We start from the raw sequence: 16,873 nt of genomic DNA, 5'->3' as shown, positions 1-16,873 counted from the left end.
AGAATTCCTGAGTCTTTTGAACTCCTCTATGACCAGCGATCTTAAAGTCATGCATTAATTTTAGCACCCTTAATGTAACCATTTCCAGAAATATACAGGCGTTGTCCCTCGAACCAATGTCTATTTTTCAAGGTTAGATTTACCTGGCTGGACGGTTGAATCTGGAACGGGTCTGCAGCGTTCGCCTCCCTGATAGCCGTTAATAGATCTTGATTGTGTAACAGACCTATAAAGTTGTTTTCCGAGAGTATGGTTCTTGGAGGTGCAGCCGGGTTTATAACAACCGAATGAATTCTAGATAATGCATCTGCTTTCCCATTACAAGAACCCGGCCTATAGGAGATAACAAAATCAAACTGATTAAGAAAAAGATTCCACCGAGCCTGTCTGGGTTTTAGACACCTTGCCGACCTCATGAATTCAAGGTTTCGATGGTCCGTAAGTACGACAATTTGTTGGGATGCCCCCTGTAGCAAGTGTCTCCATTCTTTGAATGCCATTATAATGGCCAACAATTCTTTGTTTACAACGTCGTAGTTCCTTTCTGCAGGTAATAACTTCTGTGAAAGAAAAGCACAGGGATGCAAAAGATCTTTCTCACCTGTTCTCTGCGAAAGTATAGCCCCTATAGCACAGTCCGAGGCAACCACTTCCACTATGAAGGCCCGATCTGGGTCCGGATGTATGAGAATGGGAGCTGACATGAATTTAGACTTCAACCTGTCAAATGCTGTCTGCGCTTGTGGCGACCAGACCAATGGCGTCTTTTTCCGTGTCAGTTGGGTAATGGGTGAGACAATCTCCAAGAAATTTTTAATGAACCGTCTGTAGAAATTGGCGAATCCAATAAATCGTTGCACCTCCTTTAGTGTGTTGGGAATTGGCCACTCCTGAATGGCTTACGTCTTGCTTGTATCCATATTGAGACCCTTGGGAGAAATAACATACCCCAAAAATTGAATTTCCGACTTGTGAAACTCGCATTTCTCCAACTTGGTGTACAACTGATTTTGCCGTAGACGATCCAACACCATTCTCACATGCCGCTGATGAGCCTCGAAGTTTCTGGAAAAAATTTAAAAGTCATCCAAATAAACCACAACAAAAATATCGAGTATGTCTCTAAATATATCGTTTTCCAAGTGTTGAAAAGTAGCCGGTGTGTTACGAAGTCCGAAAGGCATAACAAGATACTCAAAATGTCCGTAACATGACCGGAAAGCTGTTTTCCATCCATCACCAGGATGAATCCGTACTAAATTGTATGCTCCACGAAGGTCTAATTTTGTGAAGATTTTGGCATGTCGTATCCACTCAAGTAATTCAGGAATTACTGGAAGTGGATAAGAATTTCTAACCGTAATTTTGTTGAGCTCATGATAATCAATACATGGTCGAAGTGAGCCGTCCTTCTTTTTCACGAAGAAGATTGGGGCACCGGCTGGAGAGGAAGATGGTCTTATAAACCCCTTAGTTAAATTCTCATCGATATACTCTTTGAGAGCTTTAAGTTCAGGTCCGGCCAAAGGATAAATGCTACCGAACGGAATCGCGGCGCCAGGTAAGAGTTCTATGGGGCAATCATACTGCCGGTGTGGTGGCAGCTTGTCCGAGTTCTTTTTATCACATACATCTGCAAAATCTTGATATTCCATTGGTAGTTTTAGATCACTTACACATGCTGACCCGATTAAAGCTGATTCCCTGGAAGACATCTGCCGTTCTGGAAACTGCAATTCCTTTGTTGCCCATTTGATAGTAGGGTTTTGTAATTGTAGCTGTAGCACCCTGAGGATTCGGCTGCTACAGGGGTATTGCACCTCAACCCAGAGGTGTGATATTCCACTCCCGGGTAAGGATGGAGTGTGGAACTGAGCTAGTAGGCTGCATGCACTACATACATCCCATTTCCGGGGGACAGATCGATGGTACTCCCACCAGTTTATGTGCAGGTACGACATTGTCTGTCCCTGGCTGGAGTGGGAGGGGGGTGGAACATCCCAGTAGTGTAGGGGCAGATAGGGGGAGCAGCCTGGGTAAAGCTAGGAGCTCATTGGGTGCTGGTCACCTGAGCTCACACATAGAGGGAGTATATAAGGTGGGAACCATCTTAGATCAGGGTCAGTCTGTGAGACGTCAGTCTTTTGTAGAGGTTTGGTCAGTCTGAGAGAGCCTGAGAAGCAGAGAGAGAGGAGAAAGAAGGACCCAGAAGGGGGAGAAGAGGGAACTCCAAGAACCCAAAATTAGATCAGAGGGTGAAGAGTTGGCAACAGGGTACCGGATCCCAAGCTGGTGGAGGCTACAGCACACCTTAGCCAGAGACCGGAGGTCGTGGGCAGGATCTGCCACGACCACCCACTAAATCCACCCGGAAGGCAAACCAAGAATAGGGTCAGGGAACCCAGAGACAAGGGTTTACCAACAAGAGGCCCGAGGGAGCCGGACTTAGGTGGATCCCTGGTGGGAACGGCCAGAAGAAGGGAGAGTCAGAAAGGAGCTCAGGACCACACTCCGGAGTTGCCTGGGAGTTGACCGAGTCCAGGGCCTGGTGGACGCAGCACGGCTTGGGTGGTCACTGCTGTACACAGTGACCCGAGCAACACCAGTAAGTAAAACCCTGGAACTGCATTTTATGCCTCTGAGTCTCCTTGCTGCACCTTCACAATCACCATCCTCCACGGCTGACCCCCTGAGGCTATACCCCTCCCGTTGGGGGTTATACTACCAAAGCTGCACACATACCAACAGCCTCAGCGGACCCTGCTGCAGCGGCGGCCTTTTGACCGCAAATCAACGGGTGGCGTAGTCGACACAAAGAACTCTAATAACATCTGTAGGACTGCCACACACTGAGTTTGACACCCTGGGCACGGACCGGGTCACAGCCACTCGGAGACTACAACCCCCATTTGATCCGGCTCCGGGTATCCCCCCAAACAACACTGGCCCAGGGGGCGCGTCATAGCCATGGTAAGCTTAAGATTACAGGAAAGTGGGGAGAAGAGATCAGCAAAAATGACAGTCTTTCTGCATGGTCCGCCCCCATACGAACCTTCAATGCTGCTGTTTCAAGGTCAACAGGCCCGGATGCTAACGGGGACCCATCCACGGTCTCCATTAATACCGGTGCGATTCTCCTCTGTGGACGTATACTGTGTTTTTTAGCGAATGCGATGTCCATGAAATTACCACTGGCTCCAGAGTCAGCCATAGTAGAACTAGTAACCCAGCCGGACTGAATCTTTATCTTGAGAGGAATATAGCAGTGTGAATTTTTCTTTGAGCTCTCCGAGGCTGATGTAGTGGAGCCTACTGAACGAACGGCTGCATTCACGGGTGAAGATGTTTCTGAAGCACAGTCGGAGAAATCGTAATCCTGTTCGGTTTCTTTATTCCGAGGAGGAATTTGAAGAGAAATTACTGAGACTTCGTCTGAGACGTCGTATTCGATCACTGCAGCCATAGTCCTGCGAATTTTACTGGGACAATTTGAAATATAGTGACCAGATTTTCCGCAATAGAAGCATAAATTTTCTCTGAAGCGATGTTCCTTGCGTGTGTCAGGGCGAATTCTTTGAATTACATCCACCTGCATAGGTTCCGACTCCACCTGAAGAGAGGACTTATTCTGAGTTTCTCTGGAGGGAGGAGAAAAAGATAGCAAGTTGATACGATTAGCATCTGCCCATCTCTCTTTCCGGCGTTCTGTGAGGCGAACATCTATCCGAACACAATAGTTGAGAAAGTCTCCCAGGGCAACAGGTGACTCCCCTCGTGCCAGCTCATCCTTAATTGCAGCGGATAAACCCCTCCTAAACACTGCATACCTTGCCGAATCGCACCACGTAGTGTCCAGCACCCACCTCCGAAACTCCATTGCATATTCTACGACAGAGCGCTTTACCTGTTGGAGTGTCAATAGTGCGACTTCGGCTGTGGCACTCCGATTGGGGTCACCAAACATTTGACCCATTGCAGACATAAAGTCTTTCAGCGAATTTAAATACACATCATCGGTTTCAATCAGAGGATTTGCCCAGGCAAGAGCTTTGTTAGTTAACAGCATTATCATGGTTAATACTTTTGCTCATTCAGGTGGGAAGTGAGCTGCCTGTGTAGAAAAATACAGCTGACACTGATTTAAAAACCCATGGAATTTTTCTCTTTCTCCACCAAACCTGAATGGCGGGAGTTTAGGAAAAGCAAGAGCCGAAGTTGGCATTGATACTGGAACCGGTGCTGCGGCTGTAGTCTCTTGAGTTGACAGGTGATTTGCTAATGCGTGAATGGACGAGTCGGCCACATTAGCATTATGATGAATTTGAGTCTCTAATGCCTCTAGTTTTGTTTTCGTAGCCTGCAGGTCCCCATGAAGTCCTGTGATATATGTGCATATTTTCTTTAGACACACCTCCACAGTATCTGACCCAGCGAACTCCATTCTTTTGAGGCTTGTGTATTCTGTCAACTCTATACTTTACACTTATGGAGATCGATAGCGTGGGTCAGAGTGAAGACAACACGATATATCGTATTAACAGGATATATTGAAACAGGCAAGCATATATTATAGCAGGCAGGTATAGGCAATAAGCGATCAGTAAACAATCTCTGGAAACGGTTGTGATGTCAGTACAAACTGATAGATGTCCCAGGTCCAGAAACGCACAGTCCACGAGATCCTGAGCCCAGATCAGGCTCCTTGCAGAGAGCAAGCTGAACTGCAGGTGGATGCAGAGCGGGTCTTTGCACACTCATGAAAGTCCGGATAAACAGCAGGCAGGTAACAGGTGGGGAACCCCAATGTAGAGAAGCAACAGGCACGATGCAAGTCCTTCAAGCTTGGCAGCAGGTAAGATACAAGATACACAAGCAAAATATAGTTGGCCAGAGTCTCTTTATATATATAGCAAACAGGAAACAGGAGATATCAGACAGGAAACAAGATGGCCCCCGAGGCTGTCAACTCCATTTTGGATAAGGGCAGAACCAAACAGAACAGGTACATGCAGCTCCATCTTGGATAAGGGCAGCACAGATACATGTGGCTCCATTTTGGATAAGGGCAAAAACCGGACAGAACAGATATATGATTCAGATCCTTACAGGGGCATTGATATTGTCTTTTTATTCCTCTGCGACCTCCACGTCTCTTCCAAGGGGCATTAAAACCGTCTTTTTAAGCTACTGCGACCTCCACATCTCTTCTAAAGGGCATTAAAACCGTCTTGTTAAGCTACTGCGACCTCCCCGTCTCTTCCAAGGGGCATTAAAAGCGTCTTGTTAAGCTACTGCGACCTCCACCACTTTTCCCAGGGGCATTAAAACCGTCTTGCTAAGCTACTGCGACCTCCACCACTTTTCCCAGGGGCATTGATATTGTCTTTTTATTCCATTGCGACCTCCACATATCTTCCAAGGGGCATTAAAACCATCTTGTTAAGCTACTGCAACCTCCACCACTTTTCCCAGGGACATTAAAACCATCTTGTTAAGCTTCTGCGACCTCCACCATTCTTCCAAGGGGCACTAAAACCGTCTTGTTAAGCTACTGCGACCTCCATCACTTTTCCCAGGGGCATTAAAACCGTCTTGTTAAGCTACTGCGACCTCCACCATTCTTCCAAGGGGCATTAAAACCATCTTGTTAAGCTACTGCGACCTCCACCACTTTTCCCAGGGGCATTAAAACCGTCTTGTTAAGCTACTGCGACCTCCACCACTTTTCCCAGGGGCATTGATATTGTCTTTTTATTTCCCTGCGACCTCCACGTCTCTTCCAAGGGGCATTAAAACCATCTTGTTAAGCTACTGCGACCTCCACGTCTCTTCCAAGTGGCAAAATAAAACTGTCTTGTTAAGCTACTTCGACGTCAACCCATTCAAAATTGGTCCAGAACCTTCTGTGGTCTCCTATTCCGGTTCAGCCAGGGCTGATGCTGCTCAGCATCGTCATCAGTCCCAACGCCTAGCTGTTCCACGAGTTGTACAGGTTGTCTCTCGGGCATTTGTGCCTAGCAACTTGAAGCATAGGTTGCGGAGGGAGACAGGGCTACTGAAGCCTAAGTCCAGGATTCTCTGCACTGAGCATGCCCGTGACATAGCGGACCGTGATTGGTGGTTTGGGAGTCAGCTGATCCGGTGACCTGGCACCGCCTGATTGGTCACGGGCGACATCACCAATGGTGTGATTGTGGGCAGGGCTAATCTTTAAAAGGCCCGCCCACAAACATGGCAGCGCGCTCTGATCATTGAGCAGTGATGGTGCTGTGTGGACGCTTGGTCTCTTGGGCTCCGCGTGTGCTTTAGTTTCTGCAGGCAGGTTTAGTGAAAATAGGCAGGCTAGATGAAATAGGCAGGTAGCTTCATCTGACAGCCTGGCTCTGACAAAGGGGTCGCCTTACACCCCGAGCAGTCTGCAGACACCCTATTCCCGATACCTCCTGTAAGCCACGTGTAGTGATACTTCTCAGTCCGGTAGCACGCCGGCTGAGGGCACGTATTCGCCGGCGTGAGTCACACACGCATCCTAGCGCCAACTGTGTAGTCTCTCTGCCGCAACAGGACTACAGATATATTATTTATCGCACATCTCCCGTGCAGTTACCGAAAATAGAGCGAATTCCTATTCCCGCTCCGGTGTGCTTTAACACGGAGGGGATTGTTATTTAAGTTGGTTGTTTCCTTCTCTCCTGGAAGCTGTTTGGCCGCAGTCCACCAGGCTGCACCGCGGATCCCGGGTTCAGTTGCGTTCCATTATAATAAAGATGTTTGCAACCATCCCCTTAACAATTCTTCCAAGGGGCATTAAAACCATCTTGTTAAGCTACTGCGACATCCACCACTTTTCCCAGGGGCATTAAAACCATCTTGTAAAGCTACTGCGACCTCCACCATTCTTCCAAGGGGCAATAAAACCGTCTTGTTAAGCTACTGCGACCTCCACCACTTTCCCCAAGGGCATTAAAACCGTCTTTTTAAGCTACTGCGACCTCCACCATTCTTCCAAGGGGCAATAAACCATCTTGATAAGCTCCTGCGACCTCCACCACTTTTCCCAGGGGCATTGATATTGTCTTTTTATTCCACTGCGACTTCCACATCTCTTCCAAGGGGCATTGAAACCGTCTTGTTAAGCTACTGCGACCTCCACGTCTCTTCCAAGGGGCATTAAAATCGTCTTGTTAAGCTACTGCGACCTCCACCACTTTTCCCAGGGGCATTGATATTGTCTTTTTATTCCACTGCGATGTTCACGTCTCTTCCAAGGGGCATTAAAACCATCTTTTTAAGCTACTGTGACCTCCACCACTTTTCCCAGGGGCATTAAGACCATCTTGCTAAGCCACTGCGACCTCCACCATTCTTCCAAGGGGCATTAAAACCATCTTGTTAAGCTACTGCGACCTCCACATCTCTTCCAAGGAGCATTAAAACCATCTTGTTAAGCTGCTGCGACCTCCACCACTTTTTCAAGGGGCATTGATATTGTCTTTTTATTCTACTGTGACCACCACCATTCTTCCAAGGGGCATTGCATTTCCTCCTAATTTTAGTCAGCTTTTGCTTTTCAATGCATAGGCGAACACTAAGGGAGACCCACTCCCCAATAATGGGCAGAAAGTTTTTAGTATGCTGTAATCCACGTCTGTTTCAAGGGGCATTGCAGTTCCTCATAATTTTTGGAAAGCCTTCCATTCACTGCTTAGGCCAACAGTGCACAGGAGACCCAGTTGCTATGAATGGAAAAAACTGTTTAGTTAAGGCCCTCTGACCTCCATGTCACTTCCAAGGGGCATTGGAGTACCTCGAAATTTTTGGTAGGCATTGCACTCACTGCATGCCCTATAACTGTGTAGCCGAACCGCTCCTTTTTGTACAGAAACATATCCTACAAGACATATGTGGTTGACTGGCCTGATATTGATGTGAATGGTCCCTGTTCCTCCTGCTCTTTCTCCTTTGCCACCACCTCATCCATCATTCATCACCTGAAGCTTCGTTTTAACGGGAGTCATAGAACTGGGATAGTAGCAGGAAAGCATCCATTAATCCTCGGAGGAGGTAGGATATGCTCCAAAACGCTGACCACCTCAGGCCTAGCTGCTACTACATACATGCACTTGCATTCCATGAAAAAAAGCAGACGCTAACTTCTATCATCATCATCATGCTCCTCACCTTGGCACTCTCAACTCCCCTGATGGAGAAGCCAGGGCCCACCGGAGGAGTATGGTTCTTTGGTGGGCTCCTCCAATGCTGCCCTAAAGCAGGCCAGGCTAAGAAAAGTGTGGGGGAAACTTCCAAGGAGAAATAGTGGCTGCTGGGGACCGTTTATGGACACCTGGCCGCCCCCAGGCGACTGGGGACCGTGTGTTGACACCCGGGCACAGGGCGGCTGGGGACCGAGTATGGAGACCAGGACGCCCCCTGGCAGCTGGGGTCCGAGCGTGAACACAAAACCGCTGGGCGTCTGGGGACTGAGTATGTATACCTCGCTGCCAAAGCAGCCATGAGGTAGTGGCCAGCTTCGGCCTCCTCCAAACTAAAAGGCCCCATTTCAAGTGCAACTAGCAGTATGGTATTGCAGCTTGGGGGTGGGTGGGTGGCAGGTTGCACACTTTCGCTTGCATTCCAAGAAAACAAAGCAGATGCTAACTTCTGTCACCATCATCATGCTCCTCACCTTGGCACTCTCAGCTCACCTGATGGAGAAGCCAGGGCCCACCGGTGCAGTCTGGTTCTCTGGTGGGCTCGTCCAATGCTGCCCTAAAGCAGGCTGGGCTAAGAAAAGTGTGGGGGGTACTTCCAAGGTGAAATAGGGGCGGCTGGGGGCCGTTTATGGACACCCGTCCGCCCCCAGGCAGTTGGGGCCGTGTGTGGACACCCGGCCGCGGGGCGACTGGGGACCGAGTATGGACACCCGGCCACCCCCTGGCGGCTGAGGACTGAGCATGGACACCCGGCCGCCGGGCGGCTGGGGACTGAGTATGGATACCTCGCTGCCAAAGCAGCCATGAGGTAGTGGCCAGCTTCGGCCTCCTCCAAACTAAAAGGCCCCATTTCAAGTACAAGCTAGCAGTATGGTATTGCAGCCTGGGGGTGGGTGGGTGGCAGGCTGCATACTTGCGCTCGCATTGCAAGGAATGGGGGAGGTACAATTGAACACTGCCCTGGGACAAGGACTTGCACGGGGATAGTTGCAAGTCTGTATCTTCCGATGCGGCAAGGATCACTTCTGATGGGCACACTTTTAGGCACTGACCTGTGTGTCAGAGATGCTTCCAGGGGTCTACCCCATGCTGTTCCCATGTCTTTTCAGCACTGTATGCATGTGTCACACAGCACATGGCCAGATAAGGTTGTAAAATGTTAAAATGACATTTCCCGGTGAATGCATTTGTCACGGTTGAAAGCAATACAAAAGTGCAAAAACGCATAAAAAATGCTACTTGTGAACATAGGTGTGGAGGAGTATTATTGTTTTTGGTTATTTATTTTACCTTATGCACAAGTCTTTACCCTGGAAAGGAAGTACCTTTACATATTTCACAGGAAAACCATTTCAGTTTCATTTTTGAACGGTTTATTGTGAGCCTGTAAAAGTGGCTTAATACCTCTGACCACGTTGTTGACAGCAGTGACCTGGGGGTCAGAAATGCTTCCTGGGGTGATGCACATGCTGTCCCCATGTCTTTTGAGCACTATCACTATCATTTTGGGCACTTTTTAGGCTTTGTACAGACTGCCGGGAGTGCCGCCGCAAAAATGCTCGGGTCTCCCATAGACTAACATTGGGCTTGTTGCTCGGGTCGAGCACCTGAGTATCACGTTGAGCTCGGCCCGAGCTTCGAGCACCCGAGCATTTTAGTGCTCGCTCAACACTACTCTCTACTCATCTTTTCAATGTAACCAAATTGCTTTTGATATTTCTCAGTTGCTTTGTGGCTAATGAAGTCCAACAAATACAGAATGTATGATAGAAGAATTTGCAAAATAGGGGAGTAAGTATAAATAGCTTTTTTATTAAAATTTAGTGGCCAAGTTTCATTAGTAGGCAAATTATCCTATTGACTATGTCTCAGCATATCTTGGTATAAACATCGACATAATAAGCTTTCTTAATTTAAAAAAATATATATTGCTTCACTGAAAATGTATCCTTGATGTCACGAGGCATTAGAAATCAGTAATGATTTACTTCAATTGTTTTTTTTAACACATTATTTCAGTGGAAGTTTTGTTGGGATATCAATCTTTGATGTCTATAGCCTGCATGCCTTAATATTGTGCTGACACATGTTTGATGGCCTTGTACTCCTGAAAACAGTTTGGATTAAAAAAAAAAGATTCTATTTTTTTTGTGGGAGGAACAGTGGCAATTTTAGGTTGTAAGTCATGGATTGCTTGGGACCCCTGTGCAAGAAATGTGTCCACCAGACACGCCACCATCCTCATCATTGCTCTAGTCATCACCACCATCCTCATCACTGCTCATCCCATCACCACCAGCCCAATCATTGCTCTCCGCATCGCCACCATACTAATTGTTGCTCTCCACATTGCCACCATCCCCATCATTGCCCTCCCCATTGCTACCAGCCCCATCATTGCTCTCCCCATCTTCACCATCTTTATCATTGCTCTCCCCATCGCCACCAGCGCCCTCACTGTTCTCACCATTGCCAGCATCCTCATTATTGTTCTCCCCATCGCCACCATCCTCATCATTGCTCTCCCCTTCACCACCAGCCCCATTATTGCTCTCCCCAATGCCACCAACCCCCTCATTGCTCTCCCCATCGCCAACCATCCTCATCTTTGCTCTCCCCATCGCCACCAGCCCTATCACTGCTGTCCCCATCACCACCATTCTCATTACTGTTCTCCCCATCGCCACCAGCCCCATAATTGCTCTTCCCATCGCTACCATCCTCATCATTCATCTCAACATTGCCACCATCCTCATCATTGCTCTTGTCATCGCCACCAGCCCCATCACTGCTCTTTGCATTGCCACCAGCCCCATGATTGCTCTTCCCATCACCACCAGCCCCATCATTGCTCTCTCCATCACCAACATCCCCATCATTGCATTCCCCATCTCCACCATCCTCATCGTTGCTCTTACCATCGCCACATCTTCATCATTGCTCTCCCCTTCGCCGCCAGCCCCTTCATTGCTGTACCCATTGCCACCATCCTTATTGTTGCTCTCCACATTGCTACCATCCTCATCATTGCTGTCCCCATAGCCACCAGCCCCATCACTGCTCTCACCATCGCCATTATCCTCATCGTTGTTCTCCCCATCGCCACCAGCCCCATCACTGCTTTCCCCTTCACCACCATTCTCCTCATTACTCTCCCCATCGCCACCAGCCCCATCATTGCTCTTCCCATCTCCACCATCCTCATCATTCGTCTCCCCATTGCCACCGTCTTCATCTTTGCTCTCCCCTTCGCCATCATCCCCATCATGGCTCTCCTCATCGCCACCAGCCCCATCATTGCCCTCCCCTTTGCCACCATCCTCATCATTACTCTCGTCACTGGCACCATCCTGATCAGTGCTCTCCCCATTGCCATCAGCTCCATCATTGTTCTCCCCATCCCCACCAGCCCCATCATTGCTCTCTCCATCACCACCAGCCCCATCATTGCTCTCAACATCTCCACCATCCTCATCATTGCTCTTTCCATTGCCACCATCCTCATCATTCGTCTCCCCATCGCCACCATCCTCATCATTACTCTCCCCTTCACACACCAGCTCAGTCATTGGTCTCCCTATCGCCACCACCCGCATCGTTACTCTCCCCATCAAGACCTGCCTAATCGTTGCTGTCCTCAATGCCAACATCCTTATTGTTTCTCTCCACATTGCTACCATCCTCATCATTGCTTTCCCCATCGCCACCAGCTGCATCACTGCTCTCACCATTGCCAGCATCATCATTGTTGCTCTCCCCATTGCCACCATCCTCATCATTGCTATCCCCTTCACCACCAGACCCATCATAGCTCCGCCATCGCCACCAGCCCCATCATTGCTCTCCCAATCACCACCATCCTCATCATTGCTCTCCCCATTGCCACCAGCCCCATCACTGCTTTCCCCATCATAACCATTCTCATCATTGCTCTCTCCATCACCACCAGCCCCATCATTGCTCTTCCCATCGCCGCTATCCTCACCATTCGTCTCCCCATCGCCACCATCCTCATCATTGCTCTTTCCTTTGCCACCAGTCCAATCATTGCTCTCCTCATCGCCACCAGCTCGATCATTGCTCTCCCCATTGCCAGCATCCTCATCATTGCTCTCGTCATCGCCAGTAGCCCCATCATTGCTCTCCTCATCGCCACCAGCTCCACCATTGCTCTCCCCTTTGCACCATCCTCGTCATTGCTCTCGTCATCACCATAAGCCCCATCACTGCTCTCCCCATAGTTACCAGCCCCATCACTGCTCTCCCCATCTCCACCATCCTCATCATTTCTCTCCCCTTTGCCAACAGCTTCATCATTGCTCTCCCCATCACCACCAGCCCCATCATTGCTCTCGACATCGCCAAAATCCTCATCACTGCTCATCCCATCGCCACCGGCTCAATCATTGCTTTCGGCATCGCCACCAACTCAATTGTTGCTCTCCCCATTGCCACCATCCTCATCATTGCTCTCCCCTTCGCCACCATCCCAATATTTGTTCTCCCATTCACCACCATCCCAATATTTGCTCTCCCCATCGCCACCATCCTCATCATTGTTCTCCCTCTCACCACTAGCCCCATCACTGCTCTGCCCATCGCAACCAGCCCCATCATTGCTCTCCTCATCGCCACCATCCTCATCATTTCTCTCCCCTTCGCCAACAGCTTCATCATTGCTCTCCCCATCACCACCAGCCCCATCATTGCTCTCGACATCGCCAAAATCCTCATCACTGCTCATCCCATCGCCACCGGCTCAATCATTGCTTTCGGCATCGCCACCAACTCAATTGTTGCTCTCCACATTGCCACCATCCTCATCATTGCTCTCCCCATCGCCACCAGCCCCATCATGGCTCTCCCCATTGCTACCAGCCCCATCATTGCTCTCCCCATCGCCACAATCCTCATCATTGCTCTCCCCATCGCCACCAGCCCCATCATTGCTCTCCCCAACTGCCACCAGCCCCATCATTGCTCTCCCCAACACAACCAGCCCCTTCTTGGCTCTCCCCATTGCAACCATCCTCATCATTGCTCTCCCCATCACTACCAGCCCTATCACTGCTTTCCCCATCACCACCATTCTCATTATTGCTATTCCCATCGCCACCAGCCCCATCATTGCTCTTCCCATTGCCACCATCCTCATCATTGGTCTCCCCATTGCCACCATCCTCATCATTGCTCTCGTCATTGCCACCATCCCCATCATTGCTCTCCCCATTGCCACCAGCCCCATCATTGCTCTCCCCATCACCAACAGCCCAATCATTGCTCTCCCCTTTGCCAACAACCCCATCATTTCTCTCCCCATCTCCACCATCCTCATCGTTGCTCTTACCATCGCCATCAGCCCCATCATTGCTGTACCCATTGCCACCATCCTTATTGTTGCTCTGCACATTGCTACCATCCTCATCATTGCTGTCCCCATAGCCACCAGCCCCATCACTGCTCTCACTATCACCAGTATTCTCATCGTTCTTCTCCCCATCGCCACCAGCCCAATCATTGCTCTCCCCATTGCCACCATCCTCATCATTGCTATCGTCATCGCCACCATCCTCATCACTACTCATCACATTTCCAACAGCCCAATCATTGCTCTCCCCATAGCCACCATCCTCATCATTGCTCTCATCATCGCCACCATCCTCATCACTGCTCATCACATTTCCAACAGCCCAATCATTGCTCTCCCCACATTGCCACCAGCCCCATCATTGCTTTCCCCATCACTATCAGTCTCATCATTGCTCTCACCATCGCCACCTTCCTCATCATTGCTCTCCCTATCACCATCAGCCAAATCATTGCTCTCCCCTTTGTAGCGTCGGCGTCCCTGCCTCCTCCTAGGCAGGGACGCCGTTCCCCTCACCTCTCCGCTCCATGCCCGGCGGCTTCCTCCCGCTCTGCTGGCAGCGCGCGCTGCTTCCCGGCCTCTGTGCTTAGGGCGCGCACGCGCGCGCTCCCCCTCTCTTAAAGGCGCCGTCCTAAGGAGTCCCCGGCCGGAGGACCTCACCATATATAAGGCACCTCCTCCAAAATGGAGGTGCCCGAGCAATGTTGTTGCAAAACCTTTCAACTCTGCTTCAGCCCTCAGGTCCCGTTATCAGTTACCTGCCAGTTACCTGCCAGTCACCTGCCAGTCACCTGCCAGATTCCTGCCTGTTACTTGTCTATCTGCGGTCCGACAGTCTGCCTACCAGCCCTGCCAGTCTGTCTATGGATCAGTCTGCCCGCTCACCTGGGAGAACTCACCTACTACCTGTCTTCTAGCCTACCTGGAGGCTCTGCTGTCACGTGCTGTGACCATCTGCCCATCCAGAGACTCTTGCCCGCTCACCTGGGAGCGCTCACCTGCTACCTGCCTGTTAGCCTACCTGGAGGCTCTGCCGTCACCTGCCGTGACCACCTGCCTGTCCAGAGACTCTTGCCCGCTCACCTGGGAGCGCTCCTCTGCTACCTGCCTGCTAGCCTACCTGGAGCCGTCACTTGCTGTGACCACCGGCCTGTCCAGAGACTCTTGCCCGCTCACCTGGGAGCGTCCACCTGCTACCTGCTTGCTAGCCTACCAGGAGGCTCTGCCGTCACTTGCCGTGACCACCCGCCTGTCAAGAGACTGTCCCCGTCACTTGCCGTAACCTCCTGCCCTTCTACCCAGAGACTGTCCCCGTCACTTGCCGTGACCTGCTGCCCTTCTACCCAGAGACTGTCCCCGTCATTAGCCGTGACTACCTGCCCGCCTTCCCTAGGAGCCACCCGCTTCCTTACAAGGACTGCCCCCTTGTATAGTTGCTCAGAGGTTTCACCTCCCAGACCCGTTACACCCTTCACTACCAGCCCCATCATTGCTCTCCCTATTGCCAACAGCATCATTATTGCTCACCCCATCACCAACTTCCTCATCTTTGCTCTCGTCATCGCCACCCTCCTCAACATTACTCTCCCCATCGCCACCAGCCACATCATTGCTCTCCCCTTCGCCAACATCCTCATCATTGATCTGATCATCGCCACTATCCTAATCATTGCTCTCCCCATTGCCAACATTATCTTCATTGCTCTCCCCTTCGCCACCAGCCCCATCTTTGCTTTCCTCATCGCCGCCAGCCTCATCATTGCTCTCCCCATCCCCATCACTGCTCTCATCATCTCCACAATCCTCATCATTGCTCTCCCCATCGCTACCAGACCCACCATTTCTCTCCCAATCGACACCAGAAGAATCATTGCTCTCCCCATCACTATGAGCCCCGTCATTTCTCTCCCCATCACCAAGAGCCCCATAATTTCTCTCCCCATCGCCACCAGCACCTTCATTGCTCTCCCCATCACCACCAGCCACATCACTGCTCTCCCTATCATCACCAGCCCCATCACTGTTCTCTCCATCGCCACCAGCCCCAACACTGCTCTCCCCATCGCCACCATCCTCATCATTGCTCTCCACATCGCCACCATCCTCATCGTTGCTCTCCCCATCGCCACCATCCTAATCATTGCTCTCCCCTTCACCACTAGCCCTATAATTGCTCTCCCCTTCGCCACCGTCCCCATCATTGTTCTCTCCATTGCCACCATTCCCATCATTACTCTAGTCACCGCCAACATCCTCATCATTGCTCTTCCAATCGCCACCAGCCCCATCATTGCTCTCCCCATTGCCACCATCCTCATCATATCTCTCCCCATCACTACCAGCCCTATCACTGCTTTCCCCATCACCACCATTCTCATTATTGCTATTCCCATCGCCACCAGCCCCATCATTGCTCTCCCCTTCGCCAACAACCCCATCATTTCTCTCCCCATCTCCACCATCCTCATCGTTGCTCTTACCATCGCCATCAGCCCCATCATTGCTGTACCCATTGCCACCATCCTTATTGTTGCTCTCCACATTGCTACCATCCTCATCATTGCTGTCCCCATATCCACCAGCCCGATCACTACTCTCACTATCGCCAGTATTCTCATCGTTGTTCTCCCCATCGCCACCAGCCCAATCATTGCTCTCCCCATTGCCACCATCCTCATCATTGCTCTCGTCATCACCACCATCCTCATCACTGCTCATCAGATTTCCAACAGCCCAATCATTGCTCTCCCCATAGCCACCACCCTAATTGTTGCACTCCACATTGCCACCAGCCCCATCATTGCTCTCCCCCTCACTACCAGCCTCATCATTGCTCTCCCCATCGTTACCATCCTCATCATTGCTCTCCCCATCGCCACCAGCCCCTTCATTGCTCTCCCCAATGCCACCATCCTTATCATTGCTCTCCCCATCGCCACTAGCCCCATCATTGCTCTCCCCATCGCCACTAGTCTCATCATTGCTCCCACCATCGTCAAAATCTTTGCTTTCCCCATCGACATCATCCCCATCATTGCTCTCCCCATCACCATTATTGCTCTCATCATCGCCACCATCACCATCATTTTTCTCCCCATCGCTAGCAGCACCATAATTTCTCCCACAATCGACACCAGCCCCATCATTGCTCTCCACATTGCCTCCAGCCCCATCATTTCTCTCCCCATTGACACCAACCCCATCATTTCTCTCCGCATTGCCACCAACTCCATCATTTCTCTCCCAATCGCCACAAGCCCCATCACTGCTCTCCCCATCGCCACCAGCCCCA

Source organism: Phyllobates terribilis, unplaced genomic scaffold (genome assembly GCF_046119375.1).
Source record: "Phyllobates terribilis strain yellow unplaced genomic scaffold, ASM4611937v1 Scaffold_5__5_contigs__length_657084704, whole genome shotgun sequence".
In the NCBI taxonomy this organism is placed as follows: Eukaryota; Metazoa; Chordata; class Amphibia; order Anura; family Dendrobatidae; genus Phyllobates; species Phyllobates terribilis.
Note: the sequence above shows the minus strand (reverse complement) of the source record.